This window comes from Dysidea avara, chromosome 6, assembly GCF_963678975.1.
Source record: "Dysidea avara chromosome 6, odDysAvar1.4, whole genome shotgun sequence".
NCBI lineage: Eukaryota > Metazoa > Porifera > Demospongiae > Dictyoceratida > Dysideidae > Dysidea > Dysidea avara.
Genome location: NC_089277.1, coordinates 31,850,412 through 31,876,720, shown reverse-complemented (window position 1 = coordinate 31,876,720; position 26,309 = coordinate 31,850,412). Strand labels below are relative to the sequence as shown.

The 26,309-nt window shown below is 37.6% G+C and overlaps 1 long non-coding RNA gene and 1 pseudogene across 19 annotated transcripts in view; both read left to right on the top strand.

Moving 5' to 3' along the window:
* The window catches only part of LOC136257938 (uncharacterized), a 147,486-nt gene that overhangs the window by 44,481 nt on the left and 76,696 nt on the right, over nt 1-26,309 (top strand). The gene's annotated exons all lie outside the window — the stretch shown is intronic.
* On the top strand, nt 22,007-23,551 carry LOC136258362 (zinc finger BED domain-containing protein 4-like; annotated as a pseudogene).

The following is a 26,309-nucleotide window of genomic DNA, read 5'->3' as shown; positions in this document are numbered from 1 at the left end:
CTGTTTAACCTCTTTCCAAGGGGGTTTAATTCGCACTCGCTGATGCTGCACTGGATGCCATATTCTCAACAATTAAGTGTGCACCTGTAACATGAGCTTACAAATAAATACATCACGAACATCATGTTTAAAGCCTATGATCTTGTATGGCTTCTTAATCAACAACCCAGGATTCATCTCAAATCGTACGTACTATAGCTAGCTAGCTATCTTATCATAGCAAAGAAATGACTAGCACGAAGCTAATCCACCAGACCCTTTAACCAACAAGATAGCCATGTGAGGCTATGTACATTAATGTAATTAACTAGATATCCTCATGAGTCAGTATGATGGTCCCAAAACACACTTTATTGTCTTGTAAATTGTGACCATGTGCTGTTTTCATTGGTGTTTCTGCAATGTATGTACTACACATCAATTCATGAAATTGAAGAACATCAGCCCCATGAAGTATTTTTTAAATTATCTATCCAGACTAATCATTGAGATTGTTTTATATGTGGTCATGATTCTTAGAAGTGGTCTTAATATAAAGGTGGTCCTTGTAAAGAGGTACTCATTATTAGTAATTTATACGCTTTGACCCCGCAATTTCATTTTTCAATTTCTAGTGCTTCCAATAGTCCTTTCAATGTCCCACACATACATCAATTGATAAGTACCTGTCTATTCATGTATACGTGTCTGATAGCACAAAAATACTGTAGATAAAACATTTTATTTGCAGTACATTATTAAACATGTGAAATAAACTACTGAAATTTGCTTTATTTTTGTGCAAAAGTATATATTTTGTATAATAACAACTGCTCTATTAGAGTTGTTTGATCTTATGTAAAAATTTTGGTGCAAGAGATTTTCAGACAAATTTTGCATCCAAAAATTATTTTACAATGGAAAAAAAGTAAATTAAGGTAACACTTAATGATACTTAGTGCTTAATATGTAAAGAGGTACTGATTAGATAATGTTTGGACCAATTTCAGTTTTAAATTTCCAATGTTTACACTTCTCCAAGACAAGTTATAAAACATACAGTATTGTACATACAGTACTGTATGTACTTTTCTTGTGTTTACATGTGTCATTAGTTTATTTGTACATATATAGCTAATCAATTAATTGGAATAAGAATAAAGTAGGCTTGCATTGATTATGTCGGCATCATTTTGGGCATAATAGGTGATGAAAAGCATACATTAATCACCTAGCATAATGGAGCATAATGGGAAAATCTCTGTGACATTATGTATATAACTCCTGCTAACCTGTTTTGGACAGTGAAGTGATTCCTGATGAGTAGTAACAATGCACTACAGTATTAGGAATAATGTTACTCTCGACAAAATGAATGTTTTTCTAGGGTCAGACATGCAGCTAGTACAATGTTTAGTACTATGTATAAAGTGTTATAGCAAAATAACAATTATAACTAGAGTTTGTGAGTTCTGAACTGTTAATATTATCTAATCAAAAACAGCCAAGCTGTAAAAAAAGGTGCGGCCCCCAAAAAGGCCATGGTGAAAAAAGATGTGAAATCCAAGGTGGCGGCCAAGAAATGGCTGTGATGGTAGGTTAATGGTTACATTTTAATAACAACAATTCAGGTGAATTTGGTGCCAAGATCAAGCGGCACAAAATTCACCTGAATTGTCGTTATTAAAATGTAACCATTAACCTACCATCACAGCCATTTCTTGGCCGCCACCTTGGATTTCACATCTTTTTTCACCATGGCCTTTTTGAGGGCCGCACCTTTTTTTACAGCTTGGCTGTTTTTGATTAGATATCACTTCTTTTTGTATTTGTATACTGCAAAGCCGGCCTATGGCTGGCTTTGGGGCTTCTTTAACCCATGTGTTTTTTTCTTTACTACAGGAAGAAGAAAAGAACTTAAAGAAGAATTTTAGTACTTCAATTATTTTTGATTTTATTAGTAATTATACAAATTATATACATATATTTATTACATGCCCATTATGCCCCACAGGATATTTTTTTGCAGCTGATCTCTCTACTGGGTGACTTGAAATGTAGCTGAACTATATACAGGATGGTTTCTTTGTAGCTGAACTCTCTACAAGGTAACGTCTTCTAGCTGGTCTCTCTACAGGGTATTTTGTTTCTAGCTGAACTCTCTACAGGTGATTTGTTTGCAGCTAAACTCTCTACATGGTGGTGGCTTTGTAGCCGAACTCTCTACATGATGGTTTCTTTGTAGCTGAACTCTCTATAAGGTGACTTCGTCTAGCTGAACTCTCTACAGGGTGATTTTTTTGTAGCTAAACTCTCTGCAGGGTGATTTGTTTGCAGCTGAACTGTCTACATGATGGTTTCTTTGTAGCTGAACTCTCTACAAGGTGACTTCGTCCAGCTGATCTCTCTACGGGGTGATTTGTTTCTAGCTGAATTCTCTACAGGTGATTTGTTTGCAGCTAAACTCTCTACATGGTGGTTTCTTTGTAGCTGAACTCCCTACATGATGGTTTCTTTGTAGCTGAACTCTCTACAAGGTAACTTCTTCTCTACAGGGTGATTTGTTGTAGTTGAATTCTCTACAAGGTGGTTTGTATGAGGCTGAACTCTCTACATGGCGGTTTCTTTGTAGCTGAACTCTCTACAGAGTGATTTGTTTGCAGCTAAACTCTCTACATGATGGTTTCTTTGTAACTGAACACTCTACAAGGTGACTTCTTCTAGCTGATCTTTCTACAGGGTATATTGTTGTAGCTGAACTATCTACAAGGTAACTTCTTCTAGCTGATCTCTATACAGGGTGATTTGTTTGTAGTTGAATTCTGTACAGGTGGTTTCTTTGTAGATGAACTCTGTACATGATGATTTCTTTGTAGCTGAACTCTTTACAAGGTGACTTCTTATAGCTGAACTCTCTACTGGGTGATTTGTTTGCAGCTGAACTCTCTAAATGGTGGTTTCTTTGTTGCTGAACTCTCTACAAGGTGAATTCTTCTACCTGATCTCTCTACAGGTTGATTTGTTTGTAGCTGAACTCACTAAAGGGTGATTTTGCTTGTAGCTGAACTCCTTGCATTGTATCTAGTTTCTAGCTGATCTCTCTACAGGGTGATTTGTTTGCAGCTGATCTCTCTATAAGTTGATTTGTGTGTAGCTGATCTCTCTGCAGGTTGATTAATTTGCAGCCGGTCTCTCTACAAGGTAATTTGTTTGTAGCTGAACTGTCTATAAAGTGATTTATTTGTAGCTGATCTCTCTGCAGGTTGATTTGTTTTAGCTGAACTCTATACAGGGTGATTTACTTGTAGCTGAACTCCTTACATTGTGTGTAGTTTCTAGCTGATCTCTCTACAGGGTGATTTGTTTGTAGCTGATCTCTCTACAAGTTTATTTGTGTGTAGCTGATCTTTCTACAGGTTGATTTGTTTGTAGCCGATCTCTCTACAGGGTAATTTGTTTGTAGCTGAACTCTCTACAAGGTGCTTTTTTGTAGGTGATCTCACTGCAGATTGATTTGTTTGTAACTGAACTCACTAAAGGGTGATTTGCTTGTAGCTGAACTCCTTACATTGTGTCTAGTTTCTAGCTGATCTCTCTACAGGGTGATTTGTTTGTAGCTGAACTCTCTATAAGGTGATTTGTTTGCAGCTGAACTCTCTACATGGTGGTTTCTTTGTTGCTGAACTCTCTACAGGGTGTTTTGCTTGTAGCTGAACTCTCTACAGGGTGATTTGTTTCTAGCTTATCTCTCTACAGGTTGATTTGTGTGTAACTGATCTCTCTACAAGCTGATTTGTTTGTAGCTGAATTCTCTGCAAAGTGTTTTGTTTGTAGCTGACCTCTCTTCAGGGTGATTTGTTTCTAGCTGATCTCTCTACAGGGTGATTTTTTTTTGTAGCTGACCTCTCTTCAGGGTGATTTGTTTCTAGCTGATCTCTCTACAGGGTGATTTTTTGTAGCTGACCTCTCTTCAGGGTGATTTGTTTCTAGCTGATTGCTCTGCAGGTTGATTTGCTAGTATATGAACTCTCTACAGGGTAACTTGCTTGTAGCTGAACTCCTTACTTTGTGTCTAGTTTGTAGCTGATCTCTCTACAGGGTGATTTGTTTGTAGCTGATCTCTATACAAGTTGATTTGTGTTTAGCTGATCTCTCTGCAGGGTGATTTGTTTGTAGCCGATCTCTCTACAAGGTAATTTGATTGTAGCTGAACTATCTATAAGGTGATTTGTATGTAGCTAATCTCTCTGCAGATTTATTTGTTTTAGCTGAACTCTGATTTGTTTTTAGCTTATCTCTGTACAGGTTGATTTGTGTGTAACTGATCTCTCTACAAGCTGATTTGTTTGTAGCTGATCACTCTGCAGGTTGATTTGTTTCTAGATGATCTCTCTACAGGTTGATTTGTTTGTTGCTGATCACTCTAAAGGTTGATTTGTTTGTAGCTGAACTCTCTGCAAAATGTTTTGTTTGTAGTTGATCTCTCTACAAGGTGATTTTTTGTAGCTGACCTCTCTTCAGGGTGATTTGTTTCTAGCTGATATCTCTACAGGGTGATTTTTTGTAGCTGACCTCTCTTCAGGGTGATTTGTTTCTAGCTGATCGCTCTACAGGTTGGTTTGTTTGTAGCTGAACTCTCTACACGGTGATTTGCTTGTGGCTGAACTCCTTACATTGTGTGTAGTTTCTAGCTGATCTCTCTACAGGGTGATTTGTTTGTAGCTGATCTCTCTATAAGTTGAATTGTGTTTAGCTAATCTCTCTGCAGGTTGATTTGTTTGTAGCCGATCTCTCTACAAGGTAATTTGTTTGTAGCTGAACTGTCTAAAAGGTGATTTGTTTGTAGCTGATCTCTCTGCAGGTTGATTTGTTTTAGCTGAACTCTCTACAGGGTGATTTATTTGTAGCTGAACTCCTTACATTGTGTGTAGTTTCTAGCTGATCTCTCTACAGGGTGATTTGTTTGTAGCTGATCTCTCTACAAGTTGATTTGTGTGTAGCTGATCTCTCTGCAGGTTGATTTGTTTGTAGCCGATCTCTCTATAGGGTAATTTGTTTGTAGCTGAACTCTCTATAAGGTGATTTGTTTGTAGTTGATCTCTCTGCAGGTTGATTTGTTTTAGCTGAACTCTCTACAGGCTGATTTGTTTGTAGCCGATCTCTCTACAGGGTAATTTGTTTGTAGCTGAACTCTCTACAAGTTGATTTGTGTGTAGCTGATCTCTCTGCAGGTTGATTTGTTTGTAGCCGATCTCTCTACAGGGCAATTTGTTTGTAGCTGATCTCTCTACAGGGTGATTTTTTTGTAGCTGACCTCTCTTCAGGGTGATTTGTTTCTAGCTAATCTCTCTACAGGGTGATTTTTTGTAGCTGACCTCTCTTCAGGGTGATTTGTTTCTAGCTGATTGCTCTACAGGTTGATTTGTTTGTAGATGAACTCTCTACAGGGTAATTTGCTTGTAGCTGAACTCCTTACTTTGTGTCTAGTTTGTAGCTGATCTCTCTACATGGTGATTTGTTTGTAGCTGATCTCTATACAAGTTGATATTTGTGTAGCTGTTCTCTCTGCAGGGTGATTTGTTTGTAGCTGATCTCTCTACAAGGTAATTTGTTTGTAGCTGAACTATCTATAAGGTGATTTGTACGTAGCTGATCTCTCTGCAGATTGATTTGTTTTAGCTGAACTCTCTACAGGGTGATTTGTTTCTAGCTTATCTCTCTACAGGTTGATTTGTTTGTTGCTGATCGCTCTAAAGGTTGATTTGTTTGTAGCTGAACTCTATGCAAAGTGTTTTGTTTGTAGTTGATTTCTCTACAAGGTGATTTTTTGTAGCTGACCTCTCTTCAGGGTGATTTGTTTCTAGCTGATATCTCTAAAGGTTGATTTGTTTGTAGCTGAACTCTCTGCAAAGTGTTTTGTTTGTAGTTGATTTCTCTACAAGGTGATTTTTTGTAGCTGACCTCTCTTCAGGGTAATTTGTTTCTAGCTGATCGCTCTACAGGTTGGTTTGTTTGTAGCTGAACTCTCTACACGGTGATTTGCTTGTAGCTGAACTCCTTACATTGTGTCTAGTTTCTAGCTGATCTCTCTACAGGGTGATTTGTTTGTAGCTGATCTCTCTACAAGTTGATTTGTGTGTAGCTGATCTCTCTGCAGGTTGATTTGTTTGTAGCCGATCTCTCTACAGGTAATCTGTTTGTAGCTGAACTCTCTATAAGGTGATTTGTTTGTAGCTGATCTCTCTGCAGGTTGATTTGTTTTAGCTGAACTCTCTACAGGGTGATTGCTTGTAGCTGAACTCCTTACATTGTGTCTAGTTTCTAGTTGATGTCTCTACAGGGTGATTTTTTTGTAGCTGAACTCTCTACAGGGTGATTTTTTGTTTCTAGCTTATCTCTCTACAGGTAGATTTGTGTTGATTTGTTCATTGCTGATCGCTCTAAAGGTTGATTTGTTGCAGCTGAACACCCTGCAAAGTGTTTTGTTTGTAGCTGATCACTCTAAAGGGTAATTTGTTTGTAGCTGAACTCTCTCCACAGTGACTTGTGTGTAGCTGAATTCTGTGTAATTGAATTCTCTAGAGAGTGACTTAATTGTAGCTGAATTCTCTACACAGTGCATGACTTGTTTATAGCTGAACATTCTTCAGTGTGACTTGTAATGTTCTGAATCTCTATAGTGATATATTTGCTTAACTCTCCACATGGTGACTGTCTTCTTGCTGAACTGTCTATAAGATTAACTGTTTGCAGCTGAACTCCCTACAGAATAACTTGTGATGTAATAAAATTCTATAATGGAATAAATAAATTAGCCGAATGCTCTATTAGGGTGACTGTTCTATTAGAGTATCTCGATCTCGCATTTGCTACACGGAGTTGGCTTTCGAATCATAACTCAGTGGTTTGTAATCCGATTCTTCTGTACTACTGCAAGGACTTTCTATGAAGATCATTCCAGCTATACACCGATTTTCAGCTCATTGCTCTAAGCGGTTTGCCTAGTAGGCGTGAAAACTAATACTTTTTTATTCATAAAAATCGATCGCGTAATTGTGACACAGGTTGGGTTTTGTATCATATCTCCGTGGTCTTTATCTCGATTCCTTTAAAACCACCAAAAGGCACTCTTACGATGGGTACTCCATCTACATAGCAATTTTCAACTCATTCCATGAAGCGGTTTACCCTGTAGGCGTGACAACAAATCGATCTTGTTTTACGCGAATAATCGGTCATAACTCTTGAACCATTCATCGGATTTGTACCAAATTTGATGCTAGGATTCGCCGTTGGACTCCCTTTCTGTGTGCCACATTTCAAGGCGATTGGAATACGCGTTTGCTTGTTATAGCAATTTTTGCAAGTGTGCGAAAAGACGAAGAAGAAAAAAAAAAAACGAAGAAAAGAAAACGAAACTTTGGCAGCTCGTATCTCGGAAATGGCTGGAGCGATTTCCTTCAAATTTGGAATGTAGACTCCCTTGGCTGGCGGGCAACTGTGTAGCAAATTTGGTTCCAATCAGATAAGTGATCACCGAGATACAAATGTGTGAAAACGACGTTTTCGTTCTTCCTGTCAATATACTCAAGGGTGTGGCGCGCCGGCTTCTTGGGCCGCACGACACACTACCGTGTGTCTTGATAGAGTAGGGCTGGGACGAATATTGAAATTTACCTTCAAATATTCGCTAATAAAATGTTCGAACATTTGAAGCTTCGATGCTGGCTTTCAAGTTACAGGTTTTCTTGCATTTATGCACATCCTTCTTAAGTTTTACCTATTTAATAAGTTTGTAATCTCTTCATTGGTTTTGTTCAGTATGTGAATCTACAATGCTCACTAAGCTCTCAAATTCCAAAAGTAAATCACCTGGCCCTCAAGGTATTACTAATGAATGTGAGGTTGCTAATACCATAATTAATGGAATAACAGAACCACTTAAGAACATGATGGAAAACTTAGTAAAGCCAATTATTGAGAGTCTTGAACTATTAAGAGGGCCTTCAAGACCTACACAAGCTGACACACAAATGGAGACGAATACAACGTCTGGTGATGCCAGACCTTCAGTAATGAAAGTCACTCCTGCAAAATCATTGATGAATATATAGATCGAGAACATAGAAAATGTAATGTTATTGTTAATAATATGGGTGAAGAGTCTTCCACTAAGGATCACGAAAAGGTTCATTCGCTATTTGAAACAGAATTCAATGTACCAAAGTCAAGTGTAACTAATGTGCTGCGGCTTGGAAAGCCAGGTGGTAGTAAAGCAAGATTACTTTTAGTAACACTAAGTGATGAGCACCACAAGCGCTTAGTTAACAATTAAGGAGCGGGAAACCAATAAGGCACTTAGAGAAGAACTAAAACGACGCAAGGAAAACGGCGAAAAGAACCTAATAATCAAGAGGGGAAGAATAGTAACAAAGAATGGTGCTTCCCAGTCTTCCAATTGACTAGATAGCAACAGTAATAATATAGCTAATCATAACTTAGAAATTCTTGACTTATGCCTCCAAGTAATTTCCACTAATGATCATAACCACTCATGTATTAAAATTACAAAGTCTAATAAGTGCAGATCTCTTAACATACTATCACCCAATCATTTAACGAAGGGATCCTTCCTAGTAACTGGCTCCAAGCTAATATTGTACCTGTTTATAAGAAAGGGGATTGATCCATGCCAGTAAATTATAGACCCATCTCACTGACATCTGTATGCTGTAAGGTGATGGAACACATAATTTTCCATTCTATGTGACCGGGCCTGCGAAAACAGGGCATGTGGGCACAAACTACACCCCATCATACTACAGGTAATATCTCAGTGCTGGAAAAGTATATTTCCATTCTGTAACTTGCATCATGATGCCAATTAAGTGCATACTAACAGCTGAAAATTGCAATGCCATAGCATAATGATACAAAATGTTATGAGTGATCAAAGTGTGAAAAAGCAGGCAAAAATCATGTGCCCACATGCCCTATTATCGCTGGCCCGGTCACCTATAATGTCACACCTAGAGAAGAATAACATACTTAACTCTTTCCAACATGGATTCAGATCAGGACACTCATGCACCACCCAGCTGCTTACCATTATTGAAGAATTAGCTAATAGTATAGATAGCCACGAACAAGTTGATGTACTTTTCTTAGATTTTGCTAAGACTTTCGACACTGTACCCCACCAACGCCTGCTTAAGAAATTGCAATATTATGGAATTAATGACAGGATACATTGCTGGATTTCTGAATAGCTGACAAAACAAACGCAAAGAGTACTGGTGAATGGTAACGAATCTGATTTTGTTTCAGTTATTTCTGGTGTCCCACAAGGTACTGAATTAGCGCCTCTTATGTTCTCACTATATATAAACGATATTAACAGTAACATCTTGTCATCTATTCGACTTTTTGTGGATGATTGTGTTGTCTGCCGAGCGATTAGTAATGAAGATGACGTGGTTCTGTTGCAGAAAGATATTGATGAAATTTCTAGATGGGCACAGAGGTGGCAGATGAAGTTTAATATCAACAAATGTGTCTTACTGAGATTTATGAGACGTCATCTACCTCTGATAAAATAACTATACTTTAAACAACCAGACCATCAAATCCAGCAGCACATATAAGTATTTAGGGATACTTCTAGACAATTCACTCTCATGGGGACCTCACATTAATAACATTACAAACAAAGCCACCAGGATGCTGAATTTTATAAAAAGAAATCTAAATAAATGTAACAGTAAGGTTAAATCAGACGCTTACACAACACTTGTGCAACCAATTCTTGAATATGCCACTCAAGTCTGGGATCCACATCAATAGAACTTAATTTACAAACTTGAAATGGTTCAGGGGAGAGCAGCGAGGTGGGTGCAGTCAGATTACAGTTTTAAGAGTAGTGTAACAACAATGTTAGATAATCTTAATTGGACCACACTGGAACAGAGACGTGAAGCATCTGGATTATCTTTATTTCACAGAATTACTCACCAGCAGGAGCCAGCATTACAAATACCCAATTACTTTCTGCCACAATCCACCAGCACAAGACAATACCACCCACTCAGACTCATACTGCCAGCAGCCAACACCAACAAATACCAAATGAATTATTTTTACAGAACTATTAAAGAATGGAACAATCTACCCTCCTTATGCTATGACAAAGACTTTGTAATAAATGCACACACTCTAGCTAGTTATCTGTAAATATCCCCAAACCATTTTTATATCTCTTTTTTTTTATTGGATGTAATCAGCATTTTGCTGCCTTCCAATTATCATAATCATAATCATTGGAAAGTGCATAGCAGCAGTACTGAATGACGCGATCGATCGATTGCAAATGGGCGTGTCCGCTGCACTGCAATCGTGCATAGGTAAACACCGAGTAATGGCTAAAAGTACGCTTTCCGTGCATTATCTATCACTTTATAAGGTGTTTTAAGGCTGCAAATATGGTAGCAAGCTGAACTGCGATGGTTTTAAAAGTGGGCGTGGCACATGAAGATCGATCGCGAACAGACGAACATTGATCACGCAAGAGGATTAAGCAGCTGCAATAAAGAAGACGACGTATATTTGTAATTCTTTCGTAGACTATGAGTGCATTACGAAGCTTCGAAGGATACTTTTATAATTCGAAGTTTACTTAACCTTCGAACCCACGAAGCATTCGAAGCTTCGTCCCAGCCCTATTATAGAGTACTATAATATCGAACTTTAAAGATTGTTCAACCTTACTGTGATGTTACACTAGTATAGAGTATGTTATAACATGTTGTGATTGTACTACGTAATTGTTATCATTTTGTTTCTAGACTGGATGGACTGCACTACATAATGCCAGTGACCATGGACACCTGGAGGTGGTCAACACTCTACTAAGTAGTGGAGCTAACATATTAGCTACTGATGATGTAAGTAGTACAGTTACCACCAGTATTATTATGTACTTCTCACATGATCACTACTTCATATTTTGTTGCTAACTGTCACTACATTACCAGAGGACACTACATTCTTATCACCCAGAGTGAAAATTGAACTTGAAAATCTGAAATTGGGTAAATCTTGTAGAATAGGTACTAGTGCTCACCTCTGGTTATCTGAGATGTCTATGAGACTAACATAATTATGGTTTGGTCTCAATTAATGAGATCTTGACCAGGCATGGGGCGAAGTACTTTGGTACTTGTACTTAAGTGTACTTAAGCACACCTTTTAGAGTACTTGTACTTATACTTAAATACTTTTTGTGCAAATGTAATGTACTTGTATTTATACTTAAGTTCCAAGCAATGTATACTTAAAATACTTAATGTACTTAGAAGTACTTAGAAGTACTTGAAGTACTTTGAAGTACAATGAAGTACATTTACATGTATACAAACCATGCAAGTGAATAAGTTGTATATTGGCTCAAAGATAATAATTATGTTCCTGGATATGGGATTTTAACATGGTCAGCTTTTGCTTGAAGTTACCTGCCACTTGCTGAGTTTGCTTTGAAACAGTATTTAAAAGGTTTTCCATCCAGCCTTCCCCCATCATTTCTCTGATGATCTTGGAAATAGTGGGACTGCTGTTGGACTGTCAGAGTTAATTTTATTAAGAAGCAGGCAGCTATGTCAGCTAAGAAGAAGGTTCCAGCTGTGCTCAAGCACTATGAAGTACCTAAAGTCTTGCCAGCAGAGAAGTTTAAGGCTAAGTGCAAGTATTGCACCAAGGAAATCACTGGATCTGTTAGGATTACTACAAATTGGTGGAAGCATATGGTAAGAATGCTGTTTATTGTACTTGCCCATTTTAAAATCTTTTAATAGACGAGTACACGCAACTCTCTTGAAAGAACAACAGGATGAAGATGAATAACAGTCAAACATTGACACATTTACTGCAGCGCCAAAGAAAATACAGCTCACAACACCCAAAGCAGATTTTAGTAACTGATGCAGTAGTCGATTTCGTTGCAGATGACCTCATTCCTCTGTCTGTAGTAGAGAGCAAGCGATTCAAATCACTGTTAAGGATCTTAGATTCTCAGTACCAGGTGCCAAGTCGTAAACAATTGTCCACAGTTTTGTTGAAGAAGAAATATGATAAGTTAAAAAGTAGTGTACTAGACAAGCTGAAGAAGACTGATACCATCAACCTAATAATTGATCTCTGGTCAAATCGACAAATGCGATCTTATTTGGGCATTACTGGGCACTATATTTCAGATGACTGGAACCTTGAGTCAGTTATGCTTGCATGCAATCAAGTCAGTGGAGGACATACTGGTGATAGCATTATGATGTGGTATGATGAAATCATTTCTGATTTTGGTGTGAGGGAAGAAGTGAAGCACATAATCACTGACAGTGCATCCAATGTAAAGAAGGCGTTTTTGACTCTTCCAGGTTATGAAGATGTTGAAGATCATACAGCCAGTGATGATAGTGAGGCTGAAGGCGAGTCAGAGTTTGAGAGGTGTGATAATGTTTCCCTTGATGAGAGCCAAGTCTTATTTGAACATCATGCCTGTTTTGCACATGTGTTGCAGCTAGTGGTAAAAGATGGTATGGCAAAGGCAGGTCAGATCAACACAGTCATCAAAAGGTGCTCTAGTTTGGTATCATTTGTGCGCAGGTCAACAGTAGCAGCTGATGTCCTTAAGGATGAAACTAGGCTACAAGCTGATAATACAACTAGATGGAATTCTCAGCTTAAAATGATACGATCAGTGCTTGCTGTTTCAGATTCGGTGTTGTCACAACTTGAAAATGCTCCCAAGTTAACTACTCATGAAAAAAACCTGCTTCAAGATATAGTGGAAATTCTAACTCCTTTTGAAGAGGCAACAGAATTTGTTCAGGTTGGTTGTGTTCTATCTGCAGGTTATGTTTTACCCTGTATTCGAGGATTATATCATCACATTGAAAACATGGTGTCCAAATACCACTGTGGATTAGTTTGTGGACTTAAACAATCATTACATATGCGTATGCCATATTACGAGGAAAATGAAACATACATTGTAGCTTATATCCTAGACCCCCGTTTCCAGCTTAGGTGGTGTTCTGTTTGGATTTGCTTAAAGCAGCGTTAGAAAGATTATCTCCTGCTGCGTCAACTGTAGCTGTCCTGCAAGCTGATGAAAATTCTGAGCCGCCACCTATAGAAGAAGAGGAGATCACTTTTCAACTTCATGTATGATAACTCTCATTCCCCATCAATAGAAAGTCAACAGCTAAGTACAGTCACTAAGCAGGTGGATGAATACATTGAAACTGACACGCTACCAATGACCCAAAATCCAGCAAAGTATTGGCAAGACAACCAAAAGAAATATCCTGTACTTTCAAGGTTAGCAAAAGATGTTCTAGGGGTACCATCTTCCTCAGCACCTGTTGAGAGACTTTTTAGTGTTGCAAGAAAGGTATTTACTCCAGAAAGATGTCGCCTTACTGATGGTAGATTTTCACAGCTTATGTTTATTAGGTGCAACCAGAACTACATAATGGCATGATAACGCAATTGTAACACTAAGCATGGACTTTGTAAATGTGTACTTGTACTTGTACTTATACTTAAATACATTCAAAAGTACTTGTACTTTACTTAAGTACTTTTCTTCAAACAAGGTCATGTACTTGTACTTGTACTTCAACAAGTGTCAAAGTACTTGTACTTTACTTAAGTACTTTTATATGTACTTCGCCCCATGCCTGATCTTGACTTGATGTTCACTGTATAGTTCTTTTAGGGCCAAATTCTGCATGATGAAAAGATGTTATTAACTAAGTGAGCTAGAGTTGTTTGATCTTATGTAAAAATTTTGGTGCAAGAGATTTTCAGACAAATTTTGCATCCAAAAATTATTTTACAATGGAAAAAAAGTAAATTAAGATAAATGATACTTAGTGCTTAATATGTAAGGAGGTACTGATTAGATAATGTTTGGACCAATTTCAGTTTTAAATTTCCACTGTTTACACTTCTCCAAGACAAGTTATAAAACATACAGTATTGTACATACAGTACTGTATGTACTTTTCTTGTGTTTACATGTGTCATTAGTTTTCTTGTACATACACTGTGAAAAAAGCTCAGAATAATAAGGTCTATAACAGTCTTATTATGTTAGTATTGGAATGAAATAGTACAGCATATATTATTAGATTAGGACTTTACTATAACAAGCTTATTGAATACATTTAAGACAGTCATATATTAGAGATTAAATCACTAGTATACTGCGGTGTATTATCAGACTATACTAAGCCTATTTCAACCATATATTAACTACTATACTATTGTCCTTTTTTACTTTCCTATAATCTGTGGCTACCTTAATTAAATAATTTCTATAATTATATTTGTAATGAATTTAATTATGAAAATATGTTAAAACCACAATACGTACAGCTAGTAAATCAATGTCTCCTTGGCCAGCCATGACAGTATCAAATCAATTTCGTCATTTATCAGTCTTTATCCAACTGCAGCAGGTAAGACAGTAAATACAATTCACAAGTTCCATTACAAATTACCTGTATTATCATCACCATGTAGAACTCTGTGACAATCTGTTAGTTGTCTGGTAGAACAGTCCCACAGCTCTAATACAAAGATGGTAAATAAAATGTGTATTCTGAACAATCGTTGGACTTACAGTTTGTAACAATAAGAATCTCATAAAACCGAGACCTTGTTTGGAAACCTAGTATTACCATGTAGAACGGCGGCTAGGTCCCACAACTCTATTAAAGATGGTAAATATAATACGTATACTGAACAATCATTGTACTTACAGTTTGTAACAATCTTCTAAAACTGAGACCGAGTCTGAGACCGACAATCCATGTAGAACTAAGACAAGTCTGATAAGACCAGGTCTCACAACCCTAAATGGAGGTAAACATAATTCATATTCTGGATTACTTGGTGTACTTGCAGTTGTTATCAGTGAGTCTAACCAGACATAAAATGGCCACTTAATCAGTGGCGTAGCCAGACTTTTCGCCATGCCTGGGCAATGGGTGGGCAAGCCAATTCCCATGCAACACATGTACACATGCCCATCTTCATATGGACATCAATATAACATTTTTAAAATGCATTATGTATCATCCTACACTACTGTTTGCAAGATGACTAATATCAACCTAATAGAAGCGAACGCCTAGCTAGCTATTGGCCTTCTAACATATTACATACATCTAGCTACATGTGTCTTAATACCAGACTACAAAGATTCTTGAATTAAAGCACGAGGCGCTCTATCACGTGATGATTATGCTCTGCCACTACAGTTGTTAGCCTAGAAAAGTAGAAACAAAAAGAAAAGAATTGCTGACTGAACAAGTACTCCATACCGTTTGAACTGAGCAGTATCCACACGGATAGATGGGTGCTAATTTCACAAATACCTCTAGACTGCTTTGCCTCCCGAGTTTTGACCACCACACCGTGATCACTTCATCCAAATGTAAACCGTCCAGCCCACTATAGTGAAACCAATTCTTTGTCCTTCACTCCTTGCCACAATGCTGCGCGGTTTTTTGTAATCACGTGATCTTGCTTCTATTTATTGCCTCCTCTATTTGTGCACAATCAAGTTACTCGTAGGGAAAATCCCTTGGATAACCCCATCTCTGTTTAGCCAAAAAGAAGGAAACCATCGGCGAAAATGGCACGGTGAGTGTTGTATAAGTTGTGCTATACTTATTCTTGTACAGTGACTAGTTAAGTAACTTTAGCAAAATCTCGAGCTATCCAGCCCACGTCTTTATAATTACTCTAGGAGCTGATGGTGGGGCAAAGAAGTCTGATGCCCGGGCAATGCCCTGGCTTGCCCGGGTTTGGCTACGCCACTGCACTTAATATGTGACTTTGTTGGGCTAATATCAGACGAAGATTTTTGAACGGTCATATCTCAGCCAAGAACAATGATATCAAGCTGTAACTAGCAGGTATGGTTATCAAGTGTTAAAATAAGTACATTCAAGCATTGATGTACGTATGTTAAATCCGTATTCTTTGGCTAATGAATAAGCATACCTGCTAGTTAGAGTTTGATATATTCACTCTTGGCTGAGATATAACCATTCAAAACTCTTCGTCTGACATTCACCCATACCCAAAACTCACAAAAATACTCCTACCACGTGGCCATTTTTATGTCTGTTACATAAGCTCACAAGAAGCATCTGATGCACTGATAACCAAGTCCAAGAATCTTGTAATCACTAAGTACAATTGAAACAAGACTAAATATAATATAATTTGCATACTCTCAGTGAACTTACTTCTGTTAGCAATACGATCATGGTCAGTGAAATAAGGACAAACAAGATGGAACAGGTTCTTGAAAGCACTCAACTCATTTACAGTGCCAGTCGTACATGAGGTAGCAGCCGTCAGCTGTTGATGAAAAGCAATGGAAAACATGAAGAAATGAGACCGGTTCCCAGAAGAAATGAGACCAGTTTCCACAAACCTAAACGAAGGTAAATATAAATTGTATACTGGACACTCTCAGTGTACTTACTTACAGATTTTAGCAGTAAGAAGAATCTCTTAGAACGAGACTAAGTCTGTAATTCCTACCCTATTGAAAAGAAAATGAATAAAAACACAATCAAGCTTAATGCACTTACAGCTGTAAGTAATTAGAAGAAGAGGTTGAACAACTCCATGAAAAAAGAACAAAACTGTCCACAATGGTTGCTACCAGATTCTTTAAAGGAAGCAGCTGCCATTGAAGGAAATGAACACTGCAGATGTCGTACACTGACAACCTGGAGAAATAAGAGGTCCGACAAGAAACTGTACGTCTGAAGAGATAATATACAAAATCATAAGAGCAGACCATGCATACTCTTACCGTTGATGGCTGATGAACTGTGTCCACTCGTCATCCGCCATAAGCTGAGAAAACAGGTTATAAAATATGTAATACGTACACAGTTGAATCATTTACAGGCCATTGTCATACAATACACAGTAAAAAATTTAATACGGCTAAACCTATCGTACAAGCTATCATTTTAGTCTAATACTTACTCATCTAGAGCTGTTTTTGATCACTGCCATCGTAGGAATTGGGCCACCACGCCGCCACTCACCACTACAGCCAGCAGGGATGTACAGTTGTGGTCCATAACTATCATCGTGCGGTCATTGGACGATGGCGCCGATCGCGCACACTCTCTCCGCGAGATACACCGTCTCACATTTACAACCTCTCAGGCTCTGATACAACAATAGTGACAAAGATGGCGACTTAATTGCATCTGCTACGCATGCGCACACCACTGACCCCACAAGCGTTACTACCAACTTTTACAGGTGTGCTAACTGTGCAAAAAAATCTGGATTTGTATGACTCTTAGAAAGAGTTGATTGAATAATTAATTTATTTTTCTGGTATTATATGCTTTGCTGTATGAAAATGTGTGCATATAAAATTAGCTATCACAACAAAGCTAGCTATAGTGATTTAATAACAGACTGTGTACATATTGTAAAATCATCATGACTTTGTTCGATACAGTAAAAAAAATCTTAAGTCACGTGCTGTCTGCATAAACAAAAGTCTATGAATAATGAGATGATGAAACTAAAAAGTCAGTTATCACATTTAGTAAAGTAAACAAAGCCATAGCAAAAGAATGTGTATTAAACTAAAGTATAATCTGTTTCCCATAATATAAGATGGGGTTTATACTAAAGTATAAGATAGTTAGTATAATGCAAGACTATACTGAGATTATTTGTATAATTTAAGCCATTAGATATACCATCTTATATTCCTCTTTTTTCACAGTGATATATAGCTAATCAATTAATTGGAATAAGAATAAAGTAGGCTTGCATTGATTATGCCGGCATCATTTTGGGCATAAAAGTTGATGAAAAGCATAAATTAATCACCTAGCATAATGGAGCATAATTGAGAAAATTTCTGTGACATTATGTATATAACTCCTGCTAACCTGTTTTGGACAGTGAAGTGATTCCTGATGAGTAGTAACAATGCACTACAGTATTAGGAATAATGTTACTCTCGACAAAATGAATGTTTTTCTAGGGTCAGGCATGCAGCTAGTACAATGTTTAGTACTATGTATAAAGTGTTATAGCAAAATAATAATTATAGCTAGAGTTTGTGAGTTCTGAACTGTTAATATTATAGAGTAGGGCTGGGACGAATATTGAAATTTACCTTCGAATATTCGCTATTAAAATGTTCGAACATTCGAAGCTTCGGTGCTGGCTTTCAAGTTACAGGTTTTCTTGCATTTATACACATCCTTCTTAAGTTTTACCTATTTAATAAGTTTGTAATCTCTTCATTGGTTTTGTTCAGTATGTGAATCTACAATGCTCACTAAGCTCTCAAATTCCAAAAGTAAATCACCTGGCCCTCAAGGTATTACTAATGAATGTGAGGTTGCTAATACCATAATTAATGGAATAACAGAACCACTTAAGAACATGATGGAAAACTTAGTAAAGCCAATTATTGAGAGTCTTGAACTATTAAGAGGGCCTTCAAGACCTGCACAAGCTGACGCACCATGCAATGGAGACGAATACAACGTCTGGTGATTCCAGACCTTCAGTAATGAAAGACGCTCCTGCACAAATCATTGATGAGTATATAGATCGAGAACATAGAAAATGTAATGTTATTGTTCATAATATGGGTGAAGAGTCTTCCACTAAGGATCACGAAAAGGTTCATTCGCTATTTGAAACAGAATTCAATGTACCAAAGTCAAGTGTAACTAATGTGCTGTGGCTTGGAAAGCCAGGTGGTAGTAAAGCAAGATTACTTTTAGTAACACTAAGTGATGAGCACCACAAGCGCTTAGTTATGAAACAGGCTTCTAAACTCCAAGCAACTGAAAGATGGAATAACATCTATGTAACACCAGATTTAACAATTAAGGAGCGGGAAACCAATAAGGCACTTAGAGAAGAACTAAAACGACGCAAGGACAATGGCGAAAAGAACCTAATAATCAAGAGGGGAAGAATAGTAACAAAGAATGGTGCTTCCCAGTCTTCCAATTGACTAGATAGCAACAGTAATAATATAGCTAATCATAACTTAGAAATTCTTGATTTATGCCTCCAAGTAATTTCCACTAATGATCATAACCACTCATGTATTAAAATTACAAAGTCTAATAAGTGCAGATCTCTTAACATACTATCACCAAATCATTTAACAAAGAGATCCTTCCTAGTAACTGGCTCCAAGCTAATATCGTACCTGTTTATAAGAAAGGGGATTGACCCATGCCAGTAAATTATAGACCCATCTCACTGACATCTGTATGCTGTAAGGTGATGGAACACATAATTTTCCATTCTATAATGTCACACCTAGAGAAGAATAACATACTTAACTCTTTCCAACATGGATTCAGATCAGGACACTCATGCACCACCCACCTGCTTACCATTATTGAAGAAGTAGCTAATAGTATAGATAGCCACGAACAAGTTGATGTACTTTTCTTAGATTTTGCTAAGACTTTCGACACTGTACCCCACCAATGCCTGCTTAAGAAATTGCAATATTATGGAATTAACGACAGGATACATTGCTGGATTTCTGAATAGCTGACAAAACAAACGCAAAGAGTACTGGTGAATGGTAACGAATCTGATTTTGTTTCAGTTATTTCTGGTGTCCCACAAGGTAGTGTATTAGGGCCTCTTTTGTTCTTACTATATATAAACGATATTAACAGTAACATCTTGTCATCTATTCGACTTTTTGTGGATGATTGTGTTGTCTGCCGAACAATTAGTAATGAAGATGACGTGGTTCTGTTGCAGTAAGATATTGATGAAATTTCTAGATGGGCACAGAGGTGGCAGATGAAGTTTAATATCAATAAATGTGTCTTACTGAGATTTATGAGATGTCATCTACCTCTCATAAAATAACTATACTTTAAACAACCAGACCATCAAATTCAGCAGCACATATAAGTATTTAGGGATACTTCTAGACAATTCACTCTCATGGGCACTTCACATTAATAACATTACAAATAAAGCCACCAGGATGCTGAATTTTATAAAAAGAAATCTAAGTAAATGTAACAGTAAGGTTAAATCAGACGCTTACACAACACTTGTGCGACCAATTCTTGAATATGCCACTCAAGTCTGGGATCCACATCAACAGAACTTAATTTACAAACTTGAAATGGTTCAGGGGAGAGCAGCGAGGTGGGTGCAGTCAGATTACAGTTTTAAGAGTAGTGTAACAACAATGTTAGATAATCTTAATTGGACCTCACTGGAACAGAGACTTGAAGCATCTAGATTATCTTTATTTCACAGAATTACTCACCAGCAGGAGCCAGCATTACAAATACCCAATTACTTTCTGCCACAATCCACCAGCACAAGACAATACCACCTACTCAGACTCATACTGCCAGCAGCCAACACCAACAAATACCAAATGAATTATTTTTACAGAACTATTAAAGAATGGAACAATCTACCCTCCTTATGCTATGACAAAGACTTTGTAATAAATACACACACTCTAGCTAGTTATCTGTAAATATCCCCAAACCATTTTTATATCTCTTTTTTTATTGGATGTAATCAGCATTTTGCTGCCTTCCAATTATCATAATCATAAGCATTGGAAAGTGCATAGCAGCAGTACTGAATGACGCGATCGATCGATTGCAAATGGGCGTGTCCGCTACACTGCAATCGTGCGTAGGTAAACACAGAGTAATGGCTAAAAGTACGCTTTCCGTGCATTATCTATCACTTTATAAGGTGTTTTAAGGCTGCAAATATGGTAGCAAGCTGAACTGCGATGGTTTTAAAAGTGGGCGTGGCACATGAAGATCGATCGCGAACAGACGAACATTGATCACGCAAGAGGATTAAGCAGTTGCAATAAAGAAGACGACGTATATTTGTAATTCTTTCGTAGACTATGAGTGCATTACGAAGCTTCGAAGGATACTTTTATAATTCGAAGTTTACTTAACCTTCGAACCCACGAAGCATTCGAAGCTTCGTCCCAGCCCTATTATAGAGTACTATAATATCGAACTTTAAAGATTGTTCAACCTTACTGTGATGTTACACTAGTATAGAGTATGTTATAACGTGTTGTGATTGTACTACGTAATTGTTATCATTTTGTTCCTAGGCTGGATGGACTGCACTACATCATGCCAGTACTGGTGGACACCTGGAGGTGGTCAACACTCTACTAAGTAGTGGAGCTAACATATTAGCTACTACTAATGTAAGTAGTACAGTTACCACCAGTATTATTATGTACTTCTCACATAATCACTACTTCATATTTTGTTGCTAACTGTCACTACATTACCAGAGGACACAACATTCTTATCACCCAAGTTGGATAGAGTGAAAATTGAACTTGAAAAGCTGAAATTGGGTAAATCTTGTAGAATAGGTACTAGTGCTTGCCTCTGGTTATCTGAGATGTCTATGAGACTAACATAATTATGGTTTGATCTCAATTAATGAGATTTTGACCAGGCATGGGGCGAAGTACTTTGGTACTTGTACTTAAGAGTACTTAAGCACACCTTTTAGAGTACTTGTACTTATACTTAAATACTTTTTGTACAAATGTAATGTACTTGTATTTATACTTAAGTTCCAAGCAATGTACTTAAAGTACTAAATGTACTTAGAAGCACTTATAAGTACTTGAAGTACTTTGAAGTACAGTGAAGTACATTTACATGTATACAAACCATGCAAGTGAATAAGTTGTATATTGGCTCAAAGATAATAATTATGTTCCTGGATATGGGATTTTAACATGGTCAGCTTTTGCTTGAAGTTACCTGCCACTTGCTGAGTTTGCTTTGAAACAGTATTTAAAAGGTTTTCCATCCAGCCTTCCCCCATCATTTCTCTGATGATCTTGGAAATAGTGGTACTGCTGTTGGACTGTCAGAGTTAATTTTATTAAGAAGCAGGCAGCTATGGCAGCTATGTCAGCTAAGAAGAAGGTTCCAGCTGTGCTCAAGCACTATGAAGTACCTAAAGTCTTGCCAGCAGAGAATTTTAAGGCTAAGTGCAAGTATTGCACCAAGGAAATCACTGGATCTGTTAGGACTACTGCAAATTGGTGGAAGCATATGGTAAGAATGCTGTTTATTGTACTTGCCCATTTTAAAATCTTTTAATAGAGACGAGTACACGTAACTCTCTTGAAAGAACAACAGGATGAAGACGAATCACAGTCAAATTCACAGCAAACATTGACACATTTACTGCAGCCCCAAAGAAAATACAGCTCACAACACCCAAAGCAGATTTTAGTAACTGATGCAGTAGTCGATTTCGTTGCAGATGACCTCATTCCTCTATCTGTAGTAGAGAGCAAGCAATTCAAATCACTGTTAAGGATCTTAGATTCTCAGTACCAGGTGCCAAGCCGTAAACAATTGTCCACAGTTTTGTTGAAGAAGAAATATGATAAGTTAAAAAGTAGTGTACTAGACAAGCTGAAGAAGACTGATACCATCAACCTAACAATTGATCTCTGGTCAAATCAACAAATGTGATCTTATTTGGGCATTACTGGGCACTATATTTCAGATGACTGGAACCTTGAGTCAGTTATGCTTGCATGCAATCTAGTCAGTGGAAGACATACTGGTGATAACATTATAATGTGGTATGATGAAATCATTTCTGATTTTGGTGCGAGGGAAAAAGTGAAGCACATAATTACTGACAGTGCATCCAATGTAAAGAAGGCGTTTTTGACTCTTCCAGGTTAGGAAGATGTTGAAGATCATACAGCCAGTGATGATAGTGAGGCTGAAGGCGAGTCAGAGTTTGAGAGGTGTGATAATGTTTCCCTTGATGAGAGCCAAGTCTTATTTGAACATCATGCCTGTTTTGCACATGTGTTGCAGCTAGTGGTAAAAGATGGTATGGCAAAGGCAGGTCAGATCAACACAGTCATCAAAAGGTGCTCTAGTTTGGTATCATTTGTGCGCAGGTCAACAGTAGCAGCTGATGTCCTTAAGGATGAAACTAGGCTACAAGCTGAAAATACAACTAGATGGAATTTTCAGCTTAAAATGATACGATCAGTGCTTGCTGTTTCAGATTCGGTGTTGTCACAACTTAAAATGCTCCCAAGTTAACTACTCATCACATTGAAAACATGGTGTCCAAATACCACTCTGGATTAGTTCGTGGACTTAAACAATCATTACATAGGCGTATGCCATATTACGAGGAAAATGAAACATACATTGTAGCTTGTATCCTAGACCCCCGTTTCAAGCTTAGGTGGTGTTCTGATGATGCTGAAAGAGAAAGATCTTTGGATTTGCTTAAAGCAGCGTTAGAAAGATTATCTCCTCCTGCGTCAACTGTAGCTGTCCTTATGTATATTCTAGACATCAAGTGCCCACAACATGTGACAAATAAACTAAACATTCATCAGATAAATATTCATCAACTCAAGCATCAACTATTCACAGTGTGTGCTAACCCAACACATGTATAACACAACCACTCAAGGATATTGCAGCTGCTTCCTTGTAATAAACCTCAACCTATACAGTCCTTCACCATTTCCACCATGCATCATGTGCACAATTAATCACATGATGCAATACTGGTTATTTGATTGCTGTAATGCCTGTGACTCTCAGTAGTATAAATTGCTTCACATTACTTCACATTGCGAGGTGCATTGGAAGTTTGTGCTCATGGTGCACACTAAGGAAAGTATATTATACAAACTGACCAGGGAATTAGTAATTCTCTGCATTCCCATCATTATGTTTCAGTCTTATAGCTCATGGTTACATATTAAACCATAGCCAGGGTCAATTACTTGAATGTGCTACTCAGGAAAAGAAACTACAATAGAACCTGTATTAACGGTCACCTGAATTAAGCAGTCAGCCATGGTTACAAGGTCTCAAATATTTACCATACACAAATGTATGCATGTGTTTTAAGTCTAACGTGTGTAATGGCCAGAAACAACTAGTACCAGTGTTGAAACTGGGTCACTACTGCTGACCCGGATGACCCACTGACCCGGATAGCAATCCGGGTCAGATCCGGATTGACCCGGATGATAATTATAGCTGAGGCGTGTGATAAGATCTATGTTCCTGTTGAGTAAACGAACAGTTATGTGATAACTAAACCAGTATAAGTTTTAATATAATTTAAAATCAGTCAGTGGGTTTGGTTCCACGTAGCTACTGTGAGTTTACAGACAGTAATTGGGTGTGGCTTCATGCATACCTAGTATTACAATTTCCCAATATATTAAAATGGGTGTGGCTCGAAAAAGTACTTATCCTGCTGTAAGACTAGGCTATATGCAACTCATACAACAATCGATTAGTGGGCGTGGCTCAACGTAAGCTTGCAGACAGAAACGGACACATTTCCACATCGTGAAATGAATAATTTCGTTTCTCATGTTATCCAATCCAGGTCAGGCCTGGATGACCCTGAGAAAATGTGACCCGAATGACCCGACCTTGTTTCAACACTGACTGGTACAACAGGAGCATCAATGCATTAGAATTGAGTCTCATACAGTGGTCAGAATATACATAACTAGCTACAGTATCTGCAGAGAAGAGCTCTTTTTAGTTTAAAACATGCATTCGATGTCCAAATCTTTAAGGAATTTCTAGTACAATTCCTGCACCATTATTGTAATGTTCTTCTGTTATAATATTTCACAATATGTTACATCTTCATCGTGGTTCAAGAAATTAAAAGCCATTCTTGAAGATATTGTTTGGTACATGACCAGCAGTGTAGCCATCTTGATGATATCAACTACATGTTTGTCATGACAATTATTCTGCTCCTGTTTAACAACCAACACTTCACCAATGCTAGGTATCCATAGATGTTGATTTGCATGGTAACCACAAAAAACTGAACTAAAATGAATTATTTGCTTGTACTGACAATCCATATTGTCCAGTCACGAGAAATACAGCTGCTAATAACGAGATGGTAGACTCATTTACTTTACAGCTAAGAGTAGAAACTGTTTGTCATTGAAGGACATGGATGTACTTAGACTACATACTAAAATATCACATAAAGTAGACATCTAGAGAATTAGCAAAAGCATTCAATTGTGCAGGCAATACTGAAGACAAAGGATGAAACACTGAGGATTACAAGTGAAATGAATACAACCATCCTCAGGCTAAGGCCCGACACTCCACATACAGATCACCACTGGCTTGGGAAAAGTAGCCAGCAAAACCATACCACTCAAGTCTAGCTGATTTTGATAGTGAAATTAGTTAGTTTATTCATGTAACTTTGTGTTCTTGGTGAAAAATTGAATCTGCTGACACGAGCGATAAGACCAGTTTTCCCAGATCCAGTCACATTGGTGACTCACAGTAAATGTAGTACTCTAATGAATGCAAGGACATCAGAGTAGGCATGACCAATGAGGCCAGCACTTCACCACTTCTTTGAGCAGTGTCCAGTTTTATTTATTATTATTTTTATTTATTATTAGCACTTTACAGTGACCAGCACTGAAGGTCCGACAGCAACATGTGCTGCAGCCTTAGGATTACCTAACCTAATTTCAGGGACTTAGATCTAATGACTTGACTTACCGACGGACTGATAAGGTGTAACAGAAAAGGGGACGAAGTAAGGAAAAAAATCCCTCCAGCCCCAGGATTCGAACTGCAGGTCACCCAATGTCTATTATTAAGCACCTAGCTAACTAGCTAACAGTAGCTCGTACTTTGCACAGCCCAAAATTAGTATATCAAAAGTAATTCTCAAAATTTCCTTGATGCATACCCTCAGATCCTCCTACACTAAGCCTTATTTACTACTTTCACTTTTACTCTGACACCCCTAAATGACTGTAATAACTGTTCATATTATTGTTATGTAGCTCTCTGATAATATGTTTCACGTGCTCAATAACTGTACAATACACAGTCCTAGTAGTGTAACAACTATTTTGTGTACTGTTGTAGTTAAAGCATTAATTGAAATATTTCACCACATGTCATAAGGTATCTGGTATAGTTACATATCAGTGTACAACATTAGGTGGTTATGATTATGTACTCTATATACAGTATCAAGTGTGGTAGTTAGTGGTACATGTGATAATTGTTTATTGTTATAGGGTGGGAATACTCCACTACACTTGGCTGCCTACAATAATGAGTATGATGTGTGTTTAACACTGCTACAACATGGTGCCAGTGTGGAAATGAGGAACAAAGTAATTAATGTGTTAG